Below are 20159 nucleotides of genomic sequence, written 5' to 3' on the forward strand. Positions count from 1 at the left end.
GTCCTATGGAACAGAGTTTTGTCGTTGCCTGACTGCTGTCAAAGTTTATTTCCTTCTTTGTGAACTACTTGAAGATTTATAAACTTACCGGCAGGAGCTTAATCAGTGGTGCATGGTAAATAATTTTTGTGCGTGGCCCAAACCAAGAGATAATCAATTCATTATAATCAGATTTTAAGATTTACTTTCTGTAACTTTTCTTTTGTAGAAAAAAAAGAAGCCCATATTTTTTTGAACATTTCACTGGATGAAATAGCAAACTTTGGACCATATATTTTCCTTGATATCTGAATTATTTTTCTCTTGTCTGACATTTGAACCCCTGAAGGTGGAAAACTGAGAACAGATTGCGTATTTAGTCATCATTAGTAATATTTTACTTGTAACTTAGATTCATGATTTTAAAGTTTTTAAACACGCCACTGACCACATTACACACCACCCTGTTTTTTGTTCAGTGCTCCTTGTGGGTAAAATTAAAAGATTAACAATTGATTAGTGAAGGATAATAGGTGAAGGATAATGGATTCTTGTAAATAAAACTTAACATGGATCTCACATTATTGCTTCCAGACTCAGAAGAAATCTTTTTTTTTTTTTTTTTTACTTTTTATTTTATTTTATTTTATTTTATTTTTTTCAATGCAGTTTATTCAGGAACATTGAACAATCCTCGGACCCCGGGGAAAGCCAGCCCACAGCTTAAATAGCCTCTGGGTAGCCAACCCAGGCGTGCCACGGGGGCAATGCAGATAGGTCCACATACATGGAAGCAAGCCAGATCCTCGGCCTTAGCCAAATGTGGAGTTGTTCGTGACAGAGAGCACTCACCATCGGGAAGGTGGAAGGCAGAAACCAGCTCCATCTTTAAGGCATAGCATTCCGCAGCTCTCTACAGTTCCCCCTTTTTGTTTTAGACGCATCAGGCAAGAGTAGAGGTCTGATCTCTGATATTAGAAATAAATTGGGACTTTGTACAGATGTTCATTTAGGTGTCATCCACCCAAAGAGCATCAGACCCGTCCGATACCTTTTTCTCAGAGGCGGGACCTGGGGCATCAACCCGCATGCAATCAGACATGCTCTTCTCTGGGTCCAAAGCGGCTGACCCTGAGTGCAGTGCTTAGCCTCGCATCCTGAGCGTATCATTTTAGCTTTTTATGGTATCCAACCATGCTTGGGGAGAATGTCCTGCTTCAATGGCTGTAAAGGCCTGAATGATCATGGCTGCATCACACTGTTGTGAGACTCTAATCTTGCATATATACCACAGGCAAACCAAGGAGACCAACACCAGAAGGCCTGCTAACCCTCCCATGCCCGCCCATTCCTTCAGATGATTCATGGCTGCAGCAATCCATGTTGATAATCCTGTGGCTAGTCCTGCGTTCACTCCGGTAGAATTTACTGTGACAATGGCCACTCTCAGCTGCTCCATCGTAGTATCGAATTCTCCAGTCCAATTACCTAAAATATAGCTCGACAATTGTTTAGACAGATTTGCAGTGCAGGAAAAATTCTCATGTTGTATGCTAGTGACACAAAGTCCAGCATACTTTCATTGACAGCCAGGTTGAGCGATTTGCCATAGGGTATCAATTTGCTCCTGCAAGAGGTCAATCCTCTGATTGAACACCATCAAGCTTCCTTTTAGTTGAGCATTAATTCCTTTATGTACAACTAAGGCATGAGCTACATTGGCTAAATGATTATTCAGGGTCTGAGCAGTCTGCCCAGTATGACTCATGGCTAATGCCCTGGTGGTAGCTCCAACAGCCATCAATGAGATGGTAGTAACAATGGTGGCTGTAGTTCCAAGATCCCTTTTCTGTCTGAAGAGAGTCATAGCGTGAGGGGCATCAATGGGCATGGCACCCAGTGAGGCATGCGAGTAACCAGGGCATACCTAACTTTACTAGCATTCCAGCATTGGGCAAAAAAGCAAGTATCATTACCACAATTACTTGGCTCTATCTGGCTAATAATGAATAAAAATGGGGGATATAGACAAACAGGTGTGGGCTTATAGGAAATATTATGAGAAGCCTTAACCCCTCGTTGGAACATCCTGCGTCAGTTCTAGAACTAGCAGTGGTGGTGTCCGAGGTCTGAGTAGGTTCAGGAGACCATTGCCCCCAGGGGCGAGACGTGCTCCATGCCAATTGACTAACTCCATGTTTTCCTCCAATTTTGAAAGTCATTTAAGGTTCTTAAATTATTTTTTTCCCTTTTTTCTTAAATTTTTCATCAATTACACTTTATTCATTCTGCATCCCCCCATAAGCCCCTCCCTCCTCCCATCCCAATCCCACCCTCCCTCCTCCCTCTGCTTGCATGCCACTCCCCAAGTCCACTAATAGGGGAGGTTCTCCTCTCCTTTCTGATCTTAGTCTGTAAAATAGTAAGAGCTGGAGAGGACAGGGTCTCCACAAGGAGAGCAACAGAACAAGAAAATTTGAACATAGGGAACTTCCCAGAGACTCATACTCCAACCAAGGACTATTCATGGAGATAACCTAGAACCCCTGCACAGATGTAGCCCAGGGCAGTTCAGAGTCCAATTGGGTTACATAGTAATGTGAAGAGGGACTGCCTCTGACATAATCTGATTGGCCTGCTCTTTGATCACCTCCCTCTGGGGGGGGGAGCAGCCTTACCAGGCCACAGTAGAGGACAATACAGCCACTTCTGATGTGAACTGACAGAAGAAATCTTTTTTAATTTAATCTTTTTATATTTTTGAGAATTTCATGCATGACTACTGTGTTCACACCCACTTCTTCCTCCCTCTCTCTCACCTCCTTTCATGTCCTCCCATCCTCTCTCTGAAATTCACGATCCCTCTTTAATTATCTATCTATCTATCTATCTATCTATCTATCTATCTATCTATCTATATGCATATGTATATGTAAACAAAACCCGCCCTATCTATTTAGTGTTGCTCATATGTACACTTGTTTAGAGGTGAACTTGGTATTGGATGACCTGTCAGGGAACTCATACCATGAAAAGATGGCCTCTCGCACTCTCAGTAGCCATTGCTTTTCTTCGTCTAGGGGTAGGACCTTGTGACCTTCCCCCATCCACCTTGGCATGTTGACTGATGTTGTCACTATGGAGATCTTGTTTAGACAATCACGGTTTTTGAGATATCATGGAGGCAGCTTCCCTGGCGCGTCTACCCACAGCTGACATCTTGGCTTTCTGGTTCTTAGCAGTTTTTCTGCTCTCTATTTGGCAACTTTTCCTGAGCCTTGGGTTCAGGGGTTGCACTGCAGATTGTACAAGTTGTAGATGCGTACCTCGTGGTCACTTATTCTCTGTGTTTTGACCAGTCCGTGGATCTCCATGGTATGTATCATCTGTTGCAAATAGACACTTTTTAGATGGCATATGAGATCCACATTTCTCTGTGTTCATAAAAAATAAGTATCTAAAATGGATTTAGAAATAATAACAATTTAGGAAAAATGGCCATAGTAAGTTTTTCTCTAGGGTCTGTGACCTCTACAGCTGTGGTCAGTTCTCTAGATTTACAGTACCAGGCATGAATTGCCCCCTATTGAGCAGCCTTTACTTCCCATGAAATAGCTGTTGGTTTCTATATAACAAAAATGTCACTCTTGCACCTTTAGAAGTATTTTGGAGATCCAGTCATTAGGCTTTCTAGCTTGGTTTGGCTCTTGATTGTTCTTCTCTATTTTGATGCTGTGAGATCCAGCCCTCAGGGAGGAGGCTTTCAGGTCAGTTTCAGTTCAGTTTCTCCTGGTCCTGTGTCTGGTGTGTGGTATCTTCAGCGATAGGGTCTTACCTTCAAATTCTGGGAGGCAAGTCAGGGGAGTGGCAATAGATTACATTGTTTGAGGAGTCGCTTAGACTCCCCTGATCAACAACTAGAAGGAGATTCCTCATGCCTCGTACCATGGTTTTGTCTATGGCTCTTTAGAGGAGCATTATCACCCTGAGTGGCATAACTCCATTTAAACTCTGGTGTGTGTGTGTGTGTGTGTGTGTGTGTGTGTGTGTGTGTCTGTCTCCCTCTCCCTCTTCCTTTCTCTACATAATGTTTTTTTAAGTAAGTTTATAAAGTCGTATGTTTTTTTCCTATAGTCTATTTGAAGGAAATCTAACTTTCAACTTTTGCTGCAGCTATGTTTCAGCCAAGTATAGAATTTCTTGTGGTAATATATACATTAAGTGGGGGTGGGAATTCCTAATTCTTTTTGGGACCCTTATATATGTAATGAGGTGTGATGAGAATACTAAGATGGGTGAAAATATTCTTTACATAACTAGTACTGAAAACAATCTTTTTTTATTCCCCTCAGAAGAATTTGTAAACTTTTCATTTTAACTACTTGAGGAATTGAATTTTAACAGAAACACTGGTGGGATTTAAATATTGCTACACTGACCCAAAAGAATGCTTCTGAGGAAGACACCTGAGTTGAGCTACGTGTGGAATGTCTGAGTTTGCCTTACGAGGGTTTTCAGGAAATTAGAGATTTGGGGGAAGATTTGCTTCATTACTAAGATTGAATATAAATGTATATTCCTTTGAAATTCAAGCTTTAGTTACATGATGAGATGATGTTTTAGCAGGCCTAGAGGAAATCTAGGTAGTGGCTTTTACCTTAAAAAAGCATCCTAATTTCCAACACAGAGACACCCTGGCCGCCTCTTTTCTGCATCATGTAGGTCCCACGTTTTTACATAGGACAGTTGTAAAAGCTAGTATCCATAAAAACAAGTTCTCTACAAATACTGATATATTCACTTTATTTGCTTTCCTATAAAACTGTTTCAAAACCCCTCCATCGTTAAAGGCTAATTTGAGTGAATGAGTAGGTTTTCATGCTGTTAAAAATCAGGTTGTTGGCTTTTATAGATTCGTTACTCAACTGTGTTTCCTTGTCTACAGGATACAGCGTCACTCAGATGTATGTAATGCTGACGTTCACAGTTCTTCCCTATGTTTTTTTTTAATAATATTTTTAGTAATTCTCTTTGGTGTTTCCTACATGTATCACTACAAAGTATTTTCATTATATTGACCCACTCATTTCTCCCCTAACATTTCCAACTTTGACTTATCTTCTTTTCTACTTTTTAAAATTATTAGGTTTTAAAATTATAATATAGTTAAATCACTTTTCCTCTCTCCAAACCATTCCATATATCCCTTCTTTCTCTCTTTCAGATTAATGACCTTATTTTTTCATTAATTGTACACACACACACACAGTCAATCAACATTTAACATTGTTAAAAGTAAAAGCAAAGAAATAGGAGCTCCACCTAAGGACCAAATATATCTGGGCACAGGGGTCTTTTCTGAGACTGACACTCCACCAAGGACGATGTATGGGTATAACCTAGAACCTCTGCTCAGATGTAGCCTGTGGTAGCTCAGTAACCAATTGGTTTCCCATAGTAAGGAGAACAGGGACTATTTCTGACAGGAACTCAATGGCTGGCTCTTTGACCTCCCTACCCCCCAACGGAGGAGGAGTCCTGCTAGGCCACAGAGGAGGACTTTGCAGCTAGTCCTGAAGATACCTGATAAAAGAGGGTCAGATGAAAGGGGAGGTGGTCCTCCCTAATCAGTGGACTTGGAAAGGGGCAGGGAGGAGATGAAGGAGGGAGGGTGGGATTGGGAGGGAATGAGGAAGCAGGATATAGCTGGGATACAGAGTTAATAAAATGTAACTAATAATAAAAATAAATAAATAGATAAAAAAAAGAATACCAAAAGCATCAGGAGACTATCTGGGGCATTTTTGACATGGATTATTTTTTTTTAACAAACCAAAGGCATTTATTTATTTACTGTGCATGTTCAGAGGTGAGAGGCTAACCCGTGGAAGTCAATTCAATCCTTTCACCACATGGGAGGATCTAGCTCAGACTGTCAGGTTTAGTAGCAAGCACCTTTATCTACTAAGCTATTTCCTCTGTCCCAGAGTTTGCTTCCTGCTCACTTTCCATACACATTTCAAGGGCTCCTCCTCTCCTCACAGTAGTAACTTCGCAGCTTTCCTGCATCCCACGGCCTCTTTGTATGGATGGAGCATCTTCTTCAGCAACTTTAAACCCCTAGTCCTAACTGGAGCTACTCTCTTCCCAGCCCACTCCTCTGATTTCCTACACAGCCCATCTAGCCCTTGCATCAGAAACTTAGACTATCACAGCACTCCTGGTGCTGCCATGCGTTAAGTCGGTTCCTTGGCCCCAATTCTCCTAATCACTCCTGGAACCTACACTTCCTTCTCCTCCACACTGAGTCCAAGGGACATCTTTCTAAGAAGACTCAGTGTGAAGACTGTTTCATTTGTCTTTGAGTCCCAGACGCTGAGCACAGAGTAGGGCCTCGATACGTGTGTGGCTTAGTTATTTTCAGTTTTTTAGTGCTCGAAATGGAACCTGGGGCCTTGTGTGTGATAAACATTCAAAACACCACTGAGTTCAACACACCTCGGATCTCTTATCAGAACAAAAACCTAAAGTTGAAAGTTGGCTTTGGTAAAATGGAAGGTTAGCGACAAAATGTCCTCGGTGTCAAATTCAGTCAGCTTGGCTCCTTTTTTTTTTAATTTTTTTTATTTATTGCAGTTTATTCACTTTGTATCCCAGCTGTAGCCCCACCCTCGCCCCTTTCCAATCCCGCTCTCCCTCTTCTCCCATGCTCTTTCCCCAGCCCGCTGATAGTTGCCATGGATTTTTAAATGTCAACAAAATGTTTCTTCAGTAAATAACAATTCACTGGAGATGCAGCTCAGCTGGGTGAGTGCTTGCCTAGCACGCATAAAGCCTGTGTTCTGTCCTCAGCACTAAATAAGCTGGATTTAGTGGTGGAGGCTTGGAATGGTAGTGCTTTGATGGAGAGACTGGAGGATCAGCAGATCAAGGCTGTTTGTTCTCAGCGACATAGCACAATCTAGGTGAGCCTAAGCTACAGGAGCCCTTATCTTAATAAAATAAAATAAAGTAAATAAAACAAAAGTAACAAAATAAAACAAAGACTGTCATTTCCTAAAATTTGTATCATGAAAATTCTTAGAGCAAGTGCTATGGGAGATTAGAAATTTAACACTTCAAAATGTTAAGATTTTTATTAAATCCGTTCTCCAAAGGTTGTTTGCTTTTACTGTTTCTGTTAGAATTTGAACCTGGAAAAATTCTTAAGGAAGCATACAATTAGGAATGCCCTAAGTGCAATTATATAACTTAAATATATGTGAATATATATATATATATATTCCAATTTACATGTATATCAGGTATATATGGACACACCAGCTCCTTAAAGTTAGGCATGATTTTAATCCTATCTCTGATGTTTATTATTTCTTTTGTCTAATAGAAGATATTGGTGTGCTGTCGAGTAGAAAACCAACCAAGTATTTGCCATGCAAACAAAAGGACCTGAGTTCCATCCCCAGAACTCACAAACAAAGGCTGGGCATGGTGGCAAACATACTTGCAATGGTGGTAGTGTTGTTTTCTGGCCAGCCAGCATTGGCTCGGGGCCAATGCGAAACCCCGGCTCAAAAAAAAAAAAAACAGAAACAAAACCAAAACGTGGACAGTGTTGAAAAGCAGCCAACTATATAAACCAACGCTTTCAGAGGTTGATGTCTTCCACTCCAGGTGCACACCTGTACCCAATTATGAACACACACACAGAGAGAGAGAGAGAGAGAGAGAGAGAGAGAGAGAGAGAGAGAGAGAAAAGGAAAGAGAGAGGGATTAGTTGGGAATCTGCATCTTTTTAGCAGATACTGTGAATTTAATTTTTAAATGCTCACAGTTTTCTTCTGGAGATAATGATAGTACACGTGACATCCGCTTGTGTTAGGATGAAGTCAGTCATGTACATGACTTGCTCTGTGCAGTGCTCCAGATACACGAAGCCCATTTCTCTTCTTTCCTATTATTTCTGTTGTATTAGAAATGCCACTTGAGTTTTCATCTAAAACTAACATATTTAAGCATTCGAAGGTCTTTTTCTTTTTAAAAGAAATATTATTTTCTGTGTTTTGACAGTAGATGGATGAATTGGGTCCAATTACCCAGCATGCAAAGGGTCTTCTCAAACTTAACTTCCATTTCCAGACTTTGTTGTGGCAGCTACAGCAAACATGTCAGAGTACAGAACATTCCATTAAGAGCAAAACCTGGAGCCTAGCTTCCTACGACTTTGTTTCATATGACAAATAGTGTCTAGAGGTGAAGGTAGTTGGAGCGGCCATGACTCAGCCTCTTTCTCTAGGGAGTGACTCATTCCACATTAATAGATCCCTGTCTTTGTGGCGTGTGCCACACTAAGTGCCTGGGACACAGATGTAGGTTTGCTGGGTCATTCACCTAGAGCACCCCAGAGTCTAGGAAGCCCAGATATAGCATTGATGAGCAACTATGTGGCTTACAAACATCCAGAGCTCTATAAATGTTCTGCTTACTTGTCAAGGCCAAGCATGATTAAATAGACTCTCTTTCGTATCGCACATCATACCCCTCATGAATAAGTCAGTCATCTGTCTGATGAATATTTTCCTTTATGGTTCTAACAGAAACTCAGCCTTCATGTGTGTAATGAAGACTTGCAAAGAACCCAGTAATACTTCCCACCTTCCATTCTGAATATGCCACTACCTCACTGGGTGTTGGTCTCAGACTCTCAGAATCCTCTGGAGTTCTTTACTGGGTCTTATACTTGTCTTTCCAACCCTTGTATCCTGGAGTTTATGCATATTGTTAGAGACTGATTGTGATTCCCCATAGTTCATGTGTTCCCAACTGTATTTAGTATATGAACTCTTAGGAAGTGCTGTTTAACAAAATGAATCCACAAAGTAAGGGCCAACTCCACCTCATGGGATCCTTGGTCTTGTACAAAGAAAGGAAATTAAAAAAAGCATTTTTATCCTCCCCACTTATTCCATGGCTTTCTTCCTTCTAAATCCAAGAAGACAGAAAGATGACTGTTACCCACTTAGGAAGAGAACCTTTGCCAAAGCCCAACCATGCTGGTAGCCTACCCAGCCTCCAGAATCCAGAATTTCAATGAATAAAACTGTTCTTTAAGATGCCATGTATTATCTGCACACACACACACACACACACACATATCTTTGGATACCTTGAAATATATATATAGTGATAGCTGGTTTATATTTATATTCATCTATTTCTGCTTATCTGGACAACATTGGTGCCAAAACTGATGCTTCATCACTGTTCAACTTGATGTCTAAGGACACCACCTAAATGGACTATTCCCCTTTCTCCCTCCCATCTTGTCTCTAGACTATAGTCTTCATAGATTAAATTTTCTAACTATGCCATATTTTAATTTAAAACCCTCAATGTTTCACTTTAGCCTACCAAAATAAAGGTTTAACATGGAACTTTCTCAGATCTAGAGCCAAAGTTGTTGGTTCTTATATAAAGCCAATATAGCTTTTACCCAATTCTTCCTCATCTTACATGTTTTACTCAGCTAGAACAGTAGGTGTACTTCTAAATACTGTCTGAGCTCGTCCTGTGCTTTTCCTTCCTCCTTTCCTCCTTGTACTGCCTTTCTTCTCCCACTCCATTCCATTATTATTTTATTTTGGTTTGCTGAGGCACAGCCCTACTATTTAATTTAACCCAGTCTAGTTTCATGTCATTAATCCCCTAACCAAGCTTCTAGTTTCCATATGAATCTTCATCCACACAATAGGATTTCCTCCCACCTCTCTTCTTTAATCTCTTATAGCTTTGCTGGTATTTCTTCACGAAAACAGGCATCATTTACTGTTTGTTGTTGTTGTTGTTGTTGTTTTTCTACAACCATCCTTCACCAATCGATTCTCTGAGATAAACTACTTTCTTACATCCCAAAAGAAGGGTTATGGGGTTGGAGAGATTGCTCAGTGGTTAGGAACATGTACTATTCTTGGTGAGGGACTAAACTCAGCTCCCAGAAGCCACACCAGGCGGCTTACAACTGCCTGAAGCTCTTGACACCTCGGGCCTCTGGGGGTATCCGCATTCAGGCACACACACCTACCACAAACATAAAATGAAGAACGATAAAACTACATCATAGAAAACAAAGACATACATTACAAATAAGTAAGCGCTCAGTTTTAAAATAAAATTGATTTATAGCTTCAGTATTTGCAGAGTTTATTTCTAGTGTAAATTTTCCAAGAGAGAAACACAGGGAAAACACAGAGAAAGTAGAAAAAAGTGACTTTTGGCTGACAGCTGATTTGCTAATTAGTTGGTAGGTGTCCCTGCTGTTTCCAGCTTCTATTCCTCCTGAGGTATAGACAGCCTCACATCTGTTTGATTTGTGGGTTGTATATGATCTAGCCATCACCATATGATTTAATGTGGACACAAAAGTATTTCTCATTGGTTAAGAAAGGCAACAAAGTAAATAAACTAACTCTTTAAAATTAATTTCTGACATTTCTCTTACCGTTTTCAAGAGGAGAAAGAGGAGGAGAGAAAATGGTGATTTTTAATATGTGGATACGTTATACTGACGGAAGGCAGATAGATGCCAGCCAAATCCCATTGAAAGGAATCCTCTTTGAGTTATACTCAGGGCTTTGTTTGGCAAAATACTGCACAAAAGTCTTGACCTGGGCGTTTGAAGTGGCAGATGTTCCCTGTGAGGACTGAGCCTTGGGGCAACATAAATCTTCACTATTTTGTGCCTGTTCGCTCAATAACTGGGCTGCATTTTTTTTCCTCCAAAGTTCAAGTTGCTGCGTAGGAAGCAGCTGCAAGTGGAAATGTTTCTCTTAAACAAAATGAACCAATAAAGAGCACAGGATAGGTGGGGCTCACTAGCGCAGAGGCCAACAACGCTGCTCCTTGTGAGGATGTTTCCCTCTAGCCCTTTTAAATAAAACTTGTGTACCCTAAGGTGTATGAAATGTCTTGAGCTATGCATGTAATTTTAGAGTCTATGTGCACAGGTAAATGGCCACCCATGGAGACAAATTATCGTGTCGATTTTCTTGCAGTAACCTCGTTATTTTATCTGCTTGCCTTTTATTTATTTATTTTTTTCAACGAAGGCACCTGAAATCTACTCTCTGAGCAAGTTTCCCATAGACTTTAGGAATTACGCCCTGCAGCCACCGTTCTGTAATATGGTCTCTGGAGTTCCTCAACTGTAGTCACCATACAGTTCATCAGACCTTGTGTTCTTTAACTGTAGTCGCCATGCTGTATACTAGACCTCGGTCGCTCTTTGTCTTACATAACTGCGATTTTTGTGTTCTTTTACTGGCATCTCTTCGTTCTCTAAACTTTCCTACTCTCTGAGCCACCTAGCCTTTGGTGGTGGCTAAGTTTAGTCTCTTTCTTGTCTTAAATTAATTTCATGTATGAAGTTACATAGCATTTTGTATATGTGTGTACATACATGTGTATAGTATCTTTCAGGCTTATCATGTTCCCATAAATAGTCAGATTTTGTTTTTTAGGACTGGCTTATAATCCATTCTTCATCTTTGTGTGTGTGTATAAGTTCTGTGTGTAGCCACATTCTGGTGAATATTTTAGTTGTTTCCCTACACCTATATGTACATGTTTATGTATATAATATGAATAGTGCTGTTATTAATATAGAAAGTGAAGTTATCTATTCAAGATAATGATTTTATGTGCTTTGGGATTTCTAGGTTATATGATACTTTGATTTTAATTTGGGTATACTATGTATTTTCTAGAATGCCTGTTCAAATTTACATTTCACCTACCAATGTATAAATGTTCCTTGTTAATTACCTTTCTTATCTCTATAATGGCATATCTGACTAAAGTAACTTGAGGGAGAAAGACTATATTGGAGCTTGTGTTTGAGGAGAAGCAGGTGTCTGTGATAGTTTTGTCTGTAGTGACAGGAGTGAGCCCCTATGGCTTGCTTGTATCTTGGCAAGCCAGAAAGCAGAAAGCTCAGGCCAGAGCCAGTGACTAGCTAGTTCACATTCATGGAGGTTCTGCCACTTCCCAAATCTGGGAACAGTGTTCCCACCCTGCAACCAATAGGGTAGACTAGAGATCAACTCCAGCACGTACTTTTCTGTCCACGTGCTTGGCAATTCTCGTTGTCTTTAATCAACTTAATCAAAGCCATAATAGCAGGCATGAGATGATGCCTAATTTTAGTTTTGATCTATATTTCCCTGGTTACCTGTGTTGGGTGCTGTATTCTCTGTTGATTGGTTATTTTTGTGCTTTCTTTAGAAAAATTTCTATTGGGGTCCTTTGCTCCTTTTAAATATAACTGCTCTTGTTCATTGCTGTTGAGCTGTGTGAATTTCTTACACATTTTGGACGATAACCAATTATCAGACACATGACTCTCAGTGTCTTTACACCTTGAGACTTTTTTTCATTTTGCTGTTTCTGTTGCCAGCCATGTTTTACTGGATCGTTTTGGTCTTTGAATCATCTGGCTTTGTCAATGTCAGTGGCAATGTCAGAGTTTGTTCTCCATGAATTTCCTCCTATACAAATTTTATCATTTCAGATCTGAAAATCAAGTTCATAATGCGCTTGAGTGGATTATTGTGTGTGGTGGAAGATAAGGGTCCATTTCCATTTCCTTGCATGTGGATATTCAGGCTTCCCCAGACCAGTTATTAGGGAAAGCATCCCTTCAGTGGACAGGACAAGGGTAGAATTTTTATTCCCTCAAAACCCTCAAAAGAGTTTTCAGCTCTTTTCTAAACCTTGGCAGAGAATCAAGGAAATAGTGCAGGAAGCACCTCCTACTTGTGATCGGTTAACTGCGCATGCACAGTCCCTCCACTCTTGCTAAGCCCCTTGCTAAGTCTGTGGCTTCAAGCACAAGGTCCATGCAGCTGAAATAGCATTGATCCTTTACCTTTACATTTGGCTTGTGCTGTCTTGAGCAGGGAATAAGCAAGACCTTTTGAGGTACCTTGAGACCGGGAGTGGTGGTGTCCGTGAGGGGAGACTCTCAAGGACTATTTCGAATGTCATGTCAATCCCGTGGAATGCAGCTCTGTCTCTAGAAAAGTCCCCAACGGGTCATTTAATTTTCACTGTGAAAGCACGCGAGGGAGAGTGAAGATACAGACCCTAATCAGCCTGAAAGGGTATTATAGATACAGGAATGTTTAATATCCTAAGGAGCTCTCAGCAAAAAGTGGCTCTCGTCATGTGGTCAGGTTAAGAGCACAGACAAATGAGCGAGTCTACAGAGACTTTGACCAGCTCCAGGAAATAATGAGCCATAGTCACCTAACATCCCAGGTAAGCGGTGTGACACTCAGGGATTCATCCTTCAGGAACAACCACGTGACTACTGAGCAAGCGTGTGTGCTGTACACCCCGCAAGATCCTCGGAAAACAGGGTCCCTGCTTCAGCGAGGCAAAATGTATACGGCCTCAAAGCCACAACGTTAGCCATGTTAAATGCGCAGTGCTATGCCATTCACAGCATTGAGGGAGTTGTCACTTTAGGGTTCTGTTACGTTTTCAAGTGGATATTTGAATTCAAGTCAAAATCTTTTATTTATTTATTTTTTTCCGCCCTCTGATACCTGGAGAATGATTATTGCTAATCCCCATGACCGATGTGGGTATGTATGCAGTGCCCACTTTCTGTTCTTCTATTACCTAGTGTCCGTGTGCCCTCCTGTAACCATCTCTTGCACACAGGATTGTGCACATGTCTGGTAGCCATGCACGCTTTCAGCCACAAACAGCCACGCTTTCAGGCCTTCAGTGTGAAAAACACTATCCTTCCCTCTCTCTTAGGATATTTCCTCTTATAGTTAGAGTATATTTTATCTCCTTAATTTTTTTTTTTACTTTTTTAATATTTCTCTATTATTTCTTTGACTGTGTACTGTTAAAACTTTAAAAGCTGCTGGGCAGTGCACTCATGAGGCAGAGGCAAGTGGATCTCTGTGAGTTCCAGGCGAGCCTGATCTGCAGAGTGAGTTCCAGGACAGCCAGGAAACCCTGTCTCAAAAACCAAAATCGAAACCAAAAACCTACAACCAAAAACCAAAACAAACAAAAAAAACTTTTTAGTAGAGAATGCTTTAAATCAGCAGTTCACAACCTGTGGGTCACACCTCCTTTGGCAAACCTTTATCTCCAAAAATATTTCCATTATAATTCATGACAGTAAAAAAAAATCACAGTTGTGGAATAGCAACTTATATAATTTTATGGTCCTCACAAATGAGGAACTGTATTAAAGGGCCATAGCATTAGGGAGGTTGTAAACCATGGCTATAGACTTTCTCAGTATGTGGCACCATTCAGTTTAATTAATATGGTAGGTATTTATGTACTGGCAGCTTAAATAGTACTTTGAAATAGTGATAGGCATGGGTCAAAGATTTTTTTTTTTATTTTGTTCTGGAAAGCTCACTAACTACTGCATGTGTTCATTACTGTCCCACTCTTAGACCATGAAGTCACATTCCATACTGTCATCTTTATTTCTTAGTCCACATTTTTATGTATACCCACATATCTCCAAATGTCTTGACAAACTCATCTCTGTAAAGCTATAATATTACTGGTGGTGTCAAGCGGATATTATATTTGTTATGTTGTAAATACTTTCTCACTCCTTTGTGAGTTTGTTTGATACAATATAAAGCATAGAATACTTGGGCACTGCTGGCTTTAATCAGATATAGAGTTTTGTATCAAAGTGAAATACTATCAGATGTCTAACACAGAGGTAGATACAGTGGTGGTATTATGCTTTAACATCCCTCATAACGAATGTCCCTTTAAAAATAATGTCAATAGGGACAATGGGGAGGAATAGGAGAGAAGACAATGAGGACAGGATTTGTTCAAAAGGCATTATATATAATGCATGAATAAAATTCTCAAACAATAGAAAAGAACATCAACTGATTTATTAACCCCTCCTTCCTTTCTTACATAAATAAATCACTTTTCTTAATTATATACCTTGAAATACATGGCAACAATTCATGTTCAGTAGTATGCTTTGCTGTTGCTGGTATTTCTGTTATGTTTTTATGATATTCTTTCCATTAAATGATGATTGTTGGATTTTAACTTAGCGCACAGACTTTGCATAAACATCTTATGATGAAACATTTCTGACGTGTAGGCATATACTAACTTCCAACCAGATAACCCAGATGATTTTAGAAGCTAACTGGTTTTTAAACTGGAAACACTGTTATTAACACTTTTTAAAGCAAGTGAGAGTTTTACTCTTTGTCATCAGTTCTGTCTTTGCTGGTCCAGATGACAGGATGATTTTCACCACAGATCTTTTGAAAAATTGTCTTTCCCTTCACTCCCCTTCTTTGTTCCTTTCCTCTGTCAGTGTGCTTTCCCACATATTTACTTCTCAGCATATTTTAATGGCCAGGCTTATGCACAGGGGACCAATGAGAAGACTGATAAATTGCCAATGAAATTGCCTTCTTTGACCTTGACTACCTTTGGACTGATTGATGATCCTGGGCTAAAGATCTATAGACTCTCTGTTGGCATTAAATCAGATTAAAGATACGTCTTAGACAGTCCAGACTGTTATAACAAATATAGCATAGATGGGGTGGCTTATAAACAGTAGAAATTTATTTCCCAGACTCAGGATGCTGAAAAGAGCAAGGTCATCAATTCAGTGACTGATGATGTTTGGTTCTGGGTAGAGAGATGGCTGCTACCTTGCTGTCCTTACCTGGCAGAAGGAACAAAAGAGCCTCTGTGTGGGAATTTCTTCTGTAAGGACAACAGTCTCACTTTCATTATTTCTGAATTTCTCATAAGCATGTAGTTGTCTCCAGGGCCGATCACACTGGAAATTAGGCTATCAGATAGAGAATGTCAGGCAGAATCCAAACAGGTTGATTTTATTAATAAATAAATCTTCACGGTAAATGGTGGTATATTACATGTAGAATGTGGGTGTTTTGGACTTAACACTTAAGAATTGTTTAAATGCATAAAATGCTGAAAGCAAAAATAGGACCTAAATTTGACATTTATTACATGTTTGTTTAAAAAAAAAGAAACCTAAAAATTACTATAAATTAAAAATTATAATATCTACATAAGCAAGGTATGTTGTAAAGTGATCTGTGTCAGCCAGTATATTTTAGGGCACAAAAAAACAAGTTGTTTAACATCTGCCTTGGCCTTCCTCCTTAGCAAAAGAAAGGCTGACATTTCCAACTGATTTAATCTGATGGTGTTTTGTTTTTTTTTTTTTTTCTTTTGCTTTCAGATTTTTATTGATCCGATCCAACCCATATCGTGACTGCCGGCTGGAATTAAGGTCAGTGATGTTCTTATATTGATCATGAACAAGCTGAAATAAGCTTTTATAAGGGCTGTTTGAGTCTTGAGTTTGCTGGTTTAAGATATTCTGGCCGAGTGTGACCAAGAGCAGGACTGAGTATGAACTGTGTATGTCACACCCTTGGCTCGCTAATAAACACGATTCTCAGCAGTGTTTGTTTTTATTGTAGAATTTCTTTGGTTATTGAAGGTTTTGCTTCTGCCACTCTACGAGCTAAATTTTGGCAAAATAAAATCACTCACATTTTATTTCCCCAAAAGAATTAAGCAAAGGCCCTCTTCTATTTTTAAAGGATGACTTGCTCTCTGAGTTTACAGGAAAACACATTTAGTTCCACAATTTGGTCCTCACACAAAGTGCATTACCTAAGGAGAGCAGAGTTGAAAGTGTATTTGTGAATCACAAATTCTAGTTAATGAGCAGAATGTTCAGATGTCTTTTCTTTTGTTTTGCTTTCTCATTAGTTGGCTTTTATGGGCCGCTCTGAAACAGCTTCAGTGAGTCTGGAATAGTAAAAGAGCCCTAGAGGACCCTCACACCAATGAGCTTGGGAATCCATTTCTTCCTTCTATTTTCTTCTCGAGGACGTGAATTCAGAATTAAAAACAAAATTATAAACTAAGCCCTGGAAGCAATGAGTATTTTCCTTCCTCATGAAGAGCAGGATGCCAGGTGTTGCTGGATTTGTGCACAGGGGTTTTGTTAATGAGTAACTCAAAGGAAACACTGGGTTTTCATTCATGCTTACATTCATCAAGAATTTCCAATTTAAACTCTCTGTTTAGCTCTTTAAGCTAAAATGCCTAATATAGCAGGCAAACAATTCTGATGTCACTCCTCTGTTGTCAGTCACATGCATGCACACACACACACACACACACACACACACACACACCATTGTCTCTCCCTCAGATGAATGGGTAATATTTCTCTTTTGTCTTTTTTAAGTACATATAGTGCTTTTCTGTTCTTTAATCTGTATGAAGTTAAATAAATAAAACAAAATGGATTTATGCCTTTTGGTAATTGTCTATTTAATAAAGAAAAAAGTAGGGTAAAATGATTTCAAGTGGATTTATAAATCATGTTACTTTATATTTGATATACTTTTGAGTTGAATATGCTGGAAATACTTAGCCTGACATCCTTTATAATCACTTCTTAGTATATTCTAAATAAATTTTGAGTGTATTTAAATATACCATTTATTATATTCTTCTTATTATTAATCAACTCTGACAATTTCCTATGTGCATTTAATGCATTCCAATCACTCACCTCCCACCCTCTCATAGCTCCTTTCCACCCCTGTCTATAACACCTGTCCCCTGGCCTAAGCGTCTCTTCCTCACATTTCTGTCAGTTTTGTGACCCACTGAGTTTAACCTACCTGGTTTTTTTTGGCCGTAGATTCTGTGTTATCTGTTGGAGCTTGATGGGTTCAGCAGTAGGTGCACAGGTGAAAACAACGACCCTACTTTCCCCAGAATCAATCAGTAGTCAGTCGTTCATGAGTAAAGGACAGGGCCCCATAAATCATTTCTCCATCCATGAATGGCTGTGAAAAGAGCCAGTCTTGTTCAGGTCCAGTGCATATAACTACAGCTGCCGAGTTCATGGCTTTAATCGCCATGCTTTACCTAGAAGATAGAATTCCATAGCCCTTCTCCACTTTCTTGCCTCTTACATTCTTCTAGCCCCTTCAGATACTTATTCTTAGGATCCAGGACAGCCATGACCTTGGGTTCACCATTGTTCTGCATCTTCTGCATCATCAGAAAAAGAATTTTCTGTGATTGAAACTGAGGGTAGCCTTTGTCTATGTGCATAATTGATATATTTAGAAGACCGTTTGATGCAATTTCAGTTTAGTTCAAGAACAGTAAGCTCCTTCCTTGGGGCTATATGACCTTTCCAGGCATTATTATTATTATTATTATTATTATTATTATTATTATTTACACTTTATTCATTTTGTATCCCCCCCATAAGTCCCTCCCTCCTCCCTTCCCGATCCCACCCTTCCTCCCCTTTCTGCATGCATGCCCCTCCCCAAGTCCACTGATAGGGGAGGTTCTCCTCTCCTTCCTTCTGATCTTAGTCTATCAGATCACATCAGGAATGGCTGCATTGTCTTCTTCTGTGGCCTGGTAAGGCTGCTCCCCCCTCAGGGAGAGGTGATCAAAGAGCAGGCCAATCAGATTGTGTCAGAGGCAGTCCCTCTTCCCATTACTAAAAAATCAGTAGCACTCCTGTATACAAAAGACAAAAGGACTGAGAAAGAAATTAGGGAAACAACACCCTTCACAATAGCCACAAATGACATAAAGTACCTTGGTGTAACCCTAACCAAGCAAGTCAAAGACTTGTATGAAAAAAATTTCAAGTCTCTGAAGAAAGAATTAAAAGAAGATATGAGAAGATGGAAAGATCTCCCATGCTCATGGCTTGGCAGGATTAACATAGTAAAAATGGCCATCTTACCAAAAGCAATCTACAGATTTAATGCAATTCCCATCAAATTGCCAACACAATTCTTTACAGACCTGGAAAGAAAAATTCTCAACTTCATATTGAATAACAAGAAACCCAGAATTGCTAAAACAATCCTCTACAATAAAAGATCTTCTGGAGGTATCTCCATCCCTGATCTCAAGCTGTACTATAGAGCAACAGTTATAAAAACTGCATGGTACTGGCATAGAAACTGAATGGTGGATCAATAGAACCGAACAGAAGACCCAGAAATAAACCCACACACTTATGGACACCTGATTTTTGACAAAGATGCCAAAACCATACAATGGAAAAAAGATAGCATCTTCAACAAATGGTGCTGGTCCAACTGGATGTCTACGTGTAGAAAAATGAAAATAGATCCATAGTTATCACCCTGCACAAAACTAAAATCAAAGTGGATCAAAGACCTCAACATAAAACCAGACACATTAAATTGCCCAGGCATTATTTTTGACTGCTCTTTTAGTACCAGGAACAGATTGTCTCCTGAGGAGGAGGCTTCAGATTCAGTCAGGAGGTTACTGTTTTTCCCCATATGAGCAGGTTGGCTCATCTGACTTGGCAGTTTGGTTTTGTAGTTCATATAGGGTTCACAGCTGGGTAAGGCTATCGAGGAGGCCTTTTCTCTCCCAGATGCCTGCATTGCATCTCCAGCACTTTGAAAATTAGCCCCCAAGGAAGCAATTTCCAGCTCCGTTCTGGCTTGCAGAACTCTTACAACTAAGGTGTGTGGTGTTCTCAGCCATAAGGTCTTCTGCTCTAGTTCTTGAGGACAACCAAGAGGACTCACAAGAGGTGCCTCTGGTATCTTCCAAACCAACAATTCTCTTGGTAGGATTATATACCTGGCAGTATAATTTTGTTAGTAACCCACCACGTCTGGGAGGAGCATTATCTAGCCATGCAGGCTGTCTCCATTAAATCTCTAGTTATATTTTTAAATTTGGTTACAAGACAGTAAACTTCCATATAGCTTATTTTTAAAAAACACATTTCATTTATGTTAAATTTTCCCCTCCCCTCTTGCTCATCATAATTTGCTGCTTTTCCCTTGCTGGATAGAAATCTCTAATATTTTACGCTATAAATACTACTGATAGGAATATTCTTATACTCAGTTACTATTATATTTATATCGATTTAGAATTCTATAATTAAGGAAATGAATGTCTTTTAAAGTGGCAAACATGGTGTGAGAGCTGCTCAGGACTTCGGGACCATTGAGCAGTTTATTGGTGGCATATTCCATATGAATTCCAATGCTGGTGTTAAGATGAGGGTTTAACTT

The 20159-nt window shown here is 39.7% G+C and overlaps 1 protein-coding gene across 3 annotated transcripts in view; it reads left to right on the top strand.

Moving 5' to 3' along the window:
- Positions 1 to 20159, top strand: part of Map2 (microtubule associated protein 2) — a 268475-nt gene that overhangs the window by 57223 nt on the left and 191093 nt on the right. For all 3 annotated transcript variants that reach the window (XM_060368502.1, XM_060368527.1, XM_060368529.1), the window contains exon 2: positions 16277 to 16327. The gene's annotated coding sequence lies outside the window, so the exon portion shown is untranslated. The remainder of the gene's footprint in view (positions 1 to 16276; positions 16328 to 20159) is intronic.

This window comes from Meriones unguiculatus, chromosome 15, assembly GCF_030254825.1.
Source record: "Meriones unguiculatus strain TT.TT164.6M chromosome 15, Bangor_MerUng_6.1, whole genome shotgun sequence".
NCBI lineage: Eukaryota > Metazoa > Chordata > Mammalia > Rodentia > Muridae > Meriones > Meriones unguiculatus.